This window comes from Triticum urartu, chromosome 1A (genome assembly GCF_056163025.1).
Source record: "Triticum urartu cultivar PI428250 chromosome 1A, HENAU_Tu73, whole genome shotgun sequence".
NCBI lineage: Eukaryota > Viridiplantae > Streptophyta > Magnoliopsida > Poales > Poaceae > Triticum > Triticum urartu.
This window is the reverse complement of record NC_141873.1, coordinates 492337233-492342713: the sequence shown is the minus strand read 5'-3', so window position 1 is coordinate 492342713 and position 5481 is coordinate 492337233. Positions and strand designations below refer to the sequence as shown.

At 42.6% G+C, this 5481-nt stretch overlaps 1 pseudogene; it reads left to right on the top strand.

Moving 5' to 3' along the window:
• Window positions 1-2020: 2020 nt before the first annotated feature.
• Window positions 2021-4560, top strand: LOC147991895 (uncharacterized; annotated as a pseudogene).
• Window positions 4561-5481: the final 921 nt, after the last annotated feature.

The window sequence follows — 5481 nt, the reverse complement described above, 5'->3', positions numbered from 1 at the left end:
TTATACCGAACATCTGTCAAAGTTCTGATTATGCCATCAAACATCTTGATTCAAATAGAACCTATGCCTTCAATCTTGTATGGTGAATTATCAAAACCCAAAACGGAACCAACAGCAGCAGTGGAATCAAAAGTATTAAACCAATCTCTATGTGGACACATATGAAAAGTGCATGCAGTGTCAAGTACCCACTCATCATTGGTCTCAGCACATCCAGCAATAACGACAAGAGCATCATCGGAACTATCATCACGAGCAACGTTAGCAGAATTTTCACCTTGTTTGTTACCTTTCCTCTTTTCCTTGTTCTGCAACTTGAAACACTTACAGATGTCATGCCCGTCTCTCTTGCAATACCTGCAATACTTCTCGTCTCTGGATTGCGACCGGCCCCTGTAGCCGTTCTTACTTTTGCCTCTGTTGCCATTATGTGAGTTCTTCTCCTTTGTCCTGCCATGAACAGATAATCCCTCGGCTTAGGATGAACTTGAATCATCATGAGGCACCATTAATTTCATCTTCTTCTTAGAGTTCAAAACTTCATAAACTTTATTAAGTGTGAGAGTATCACGACTATATAATATGGTGTCTCCAAAATTGGTATAAGAACTTGGCAGTGAACAAAGTAACATTAAAGCAGCATCTTCCTCTTCATACTTAACCTCCTTTGCAGCTAGATCAGATATGATCTCTTTAAATTTAGAAATATGATTCAAAACATTACCTCTCTCGGGTAACCTGTGCAGGAATAATTTTTGCTTCAGATGCATCTTGCTGGTGAGATCTTTAGTCATGCAAATCCCTCCAGCTTTAACCATAGAGCGGCGGCAGTTTTCTCGCTCAAAACTTCCTGCAAAATATTATTATGCAAATGGAGTTGAATTTGTGGCAAAGCCTTACAATCAATTCTTTTCTCCTCAACAGTTCAGTCCTCAATTCGGTTCTTCCCAAAACTATCCAATGCTACATCATAGTCGGCCTGTGCCAACAACGCCCGCATCTTGACTTGCCATAGGGTAAACCTTGTGTCACAATCCAGCAGCGGAAAATCGTACTTCATGGATGCCATGAGTTGAACAAATCTGTGCACAAAGTAGTACAAGTCGAAGTAGAATAATTCTTGACAGAATTTAATATGCGGAGCAAACGGAGCAAGGAACAGTAGCACCTGGTGGCTTGTTCGATGGATGTAGCAGCCGGATGTTAGTACTTGATGGATCAAAACGTGTTCTGATTAGAGCTCACGTACTAGAAGTAGTACTAACGATGGATTGGTCTTCACGTGCGCAGCAAGATGACTGGATGGATTTGACTTGTGTGGGGTTGTATCTTTGCTTCTGTCGCCTTGAGACTCGGGAGCAGCGGCGGCCAAAATAAATCCCACAAAATGCCAGCCGCCGGATTCGTCTCGATCTCGGCCTAGAGAAAAAAAAGTCAGTCTCCGAACCTGACCTGGACACGGATGATGAGCCGTCGAATCCTGTCGAACTCGGCGGATCGCACGACGCTACGGCGGCGCACACGCTGCAACTCTAATCTCTCGATCTCAAATCTCGTCTCTGCAACCTCAGCTCTGTATACCACTTGTTAGATAATAACGAGAATAAACGAGACACGGATTTTTACGTGGAAATTCTTGCGAGAGAAAATCACGGACGCACGAAGACGCAACCACTATGAGGAGGAGTATTACAAGCACGAGACGACAAGTCGTCTGAGGTGCGACTACATAGGGTATATAAGAGGGCAATACATGAGAGTTCTTGGAGGACAAGTAAACGAGTTATACTCGTACGCGTCGACTTCAACGCAAAGGCCCACACCGGTTGTACTACGTCTAGTCCAACACGGTATAATTTGGATCACAATTTAACACTACTTGATCAATTTGCGCCAGCTAGTCAAGATCACGTACCAATTACTAGTACTTACTGTGCAGGATCACAACCGTGTGGAACTGGGCGTGACGAGGTCTATCTAGACGACATGTTCGCAGATCATTGTGCCGTCAGCTGCCACTATGAATCTGAATATGACATCTTTGGTGCCCGCCCGCTCACGGGCGATCCACTTCTGTGGGATGACATCCGCTCAGAGAAGCGACGATTATGTTGTGCAGGAGGATGAAGAATGCGCTAAGCTTGCAGAGGTGGAGACAAATTGCCCAGGTGATCCTTTCTCTTCCCACCACTACCAAAAATATACTATATACAAACAGTAATAGTACAGTTAATTCACTGCCATTGATGCTCCAAAATTCTTCAGGGAGGAACATCCCCTTGCAGCAAGCAAGGAAAATCGACAAGGCATGGATAAGGAGCATCGTGGAGCAGAACGAGAAATACGACGCGCGGTGCCAGGAGATTCTGCGCCAGGACGAGGGTGCTGATCTGCCTCCTGTTCCACTAGATGTGTTCCCTGAGGCAACAGGTTTATGCGTCCAAAGGGGTCGCTGCTACCACATTGAATACAGGACCCATGATACTTCCACCAGTAAGGCTGATTCCAGGCTAGCTAGTAGTGGTATTAATCTGCTCTTGATGCACGTACTTTGCTTACCAACTTACTCTTATTCTTAACATCTGCAGCTGATCCAGATCTTGGATATGCCGAACCAGAAATGATGCTACAGATATTCTTTTTGCGCTTATCAAGCTTCTCTGTGTCCTATTCCTGCCCCATCAGTGTATATGGAGTGTTCGCTGTTCGGGATGTGGTGGAACCACTGCGGAACCATGTCTTCAACCGTTCCAGAGATGACCCTGTCACGGTTGACCAGGTAATCAAGGCTTGTTTGTTTTTAAAATGGAACAATCATGTTCAAGGGTCTTAAAGCCTATTTGCCATGGTTTCTAAACCGGTAAAGCGACCTAAAGCGAACACCACCCGCTCTAGCGATTAAGCGCCTAAAGCGGGCAAATTTCTAAGGCGCTGCCAGGATGCCTTGTCGTTTAAGCAAGCGTCTGAAGCGGGACGCTTTATAAACAATGCTATTTGGTTTGCAGGATTTTAAAAACATAGGAATAGAAAAAAAATACTATAGGATTGATATATGTCATGGCATGTTGAATCATACATGAACCAAAAGCAAATAATCTGCAATACAAGCTGTTTGGCTGCGCCACATGAAAAACACAAGAATTTTTCATGAGGTTGGAGCCAATGGAAATTTTTCCTATAGTATTGCAAGCAATAGGCCACAGGAAAAATTCCTATGATTTCTATTCCCACAAACCAAACATGCTACGTAGGGAAAATATCATAAGCAATGGAATCCTTCAGGTTTTGTATGAAATTCCTTTGAACCAAGCAGGCTCATGTGTTAAAGGTTTTCTCTATGGTCAGGTCCATGCAGTCAATCCTATGTTTTCAAGGGTCGACCCGTTATATACAATATTCTGTTAAGCATTCCTTTATCAGATGAACATGCTATTGAATATGGCTGTAATGGTTTGAAGATTTTGTGATACTTTGAGACTTTTCATAATATGGCTGTATGCATCGTTCCGATGCAGAGGCCGGGGGCAGACCTCCTTTTCCAAAAAAAAAAGCATTCCTTTATCAGATGAACATGCTATTGAATCCCCAACATTTTATCTGACTAAGTGCGCATTTATTAATATGCAAATATAGAGCATTCTTTCTGTTTCTTTTTGTAATGCCTACTATATTTTAGTACACAAAGGCGTTACAAAGGCTATACATCCAATCGTGTGGTAGGGGAAAATGATTTGGTGCCCTACTGTTAATATCTCAGGAATAAGAGAGATAGTAATATATGTGAATCATTGCCGGCAAGATAAGCAACGGCAAAAGAAAGATAATGTGGTTAAGCTGATCATGAGCATGCCTTAAATTTTGAAATAAATGGGATATATATTTCAAACATAACTCCTTTTTTATGTAAACATGAGCCTGTATGTTTTCTTGAGTTTATTCCGTTGGTGCATATACTAATTTACATGCTTGAAAGTGGATTTTGCCTGTTGAGTTCCAACAAGTAGTTAAATTGCAGGATCCGTTTACCTTGCCACTCTGTAGCCCTTGTCGAGGAATGTACATACCATATGACCTAGTATTGCTAGAAGTTGATCTTTGGATAAAAAAGGAAGGGGATGGGTCAGCCGACCAAAAATTACTTTCTGCATACCTTGAGCTGGATGTCCGCACAGAAGGCGATGGGTTCATATATGGTTGTGTCCCTGGGACAATGTCAGCTTGGAAATAGACTTTGCGTAGCTCACAAAGAGTGTTGAGGCAGTGATCGAGGTCTCTGCAGAGGTTAGTCATCATTGCCATGTGAGATTCGTTGCTTTCAGCAGTGGCTATGACAATGAGATTGTTCTCTTCGACGGAAAGCTCATCGGGAAGAAGGTTTTCCAGCATGTTGTTGCTGCGAAGACAGAGAGAGAATTGAAGGTTCAGTTAGAGGTGGAGGAATCAGTTTTCCAGTGGACTTTTCAGGGTGGAAATGACGGAGTTGTTAGCTCCCCTGATGACTCTATGTTGAAGTACGGCCAGTTTGATGTGGAAGTGTGTTTTTATCCAACGACGGCCTAAGTCAACCGTCGTAATCGGTTGAAAACAAGTGCTATGCTAGAATGTTTGTGTTTTAGGAGTTGAATTTAAGTAGCAGTTGGATTTCCTTTTGTCCCTCGTGACAAAACGGGCTGAACTTTGGGTTTTAGCTTTTGTTTATGGCCCAGATATGCTGAACTGTGGCAGAAGTTTGAGATATGCATGACTCTGGAGTGGTCCAGAACTCCGGATAGGCCTGACTCGTACGTTAAACAGCTAGGAACCTGAAAATGTTGTATACTTTGTGTTGCTTGGAATTATTAATTTATTATTATATTTCGAGTCCTGCTATTTAACAGCATGTTTGGTTGGGGGTAGTTAGAGCTAGGGAATGGGAATTGAAGGGGTACGAGACTTCAAATCTATTGTTTGGTTAGGGGGATTGGGAATTGATAAGGGAATAGTCATGGGACTTAAGACTCCAATTTCCACCGTTTTATTAACAGGGGAGGGGGTGGGAGTTGGAAGGGAATTGTTTTAGTGAGTCAATCTTAGCCCTTCATCATAACTTACGTTAATTTTCCTTGTCTATTTCTTTGTCAATTCCCACGAACCAAACACGGGAATACAATTTCTCATCAAACTCTCACACATAATTTTCATCATGCGCCAAACAAAGGATTGGGAATAAAACGACTCATCCTATGTCTAATCTCAATACAACTCCCTACATTAAACTCCCATTCCCCTTCCCATTTTTTGCCAAACACGCTGTTTAGGCTCTGCTTGGATCCTAGTTTTCCTTCCACTTACCCCGTAAAAATTACGGATCTCCGTCCGTTGTTTTGCTTTCCAGCCCGAAATAACTCTTGGCTGGTAAATTACACCCGGAAATTTAATACACGTGTATTAAATTACATCCATACCAAGCGCAGCCTTAGTTTGAGTGCATCATCTCGTGAT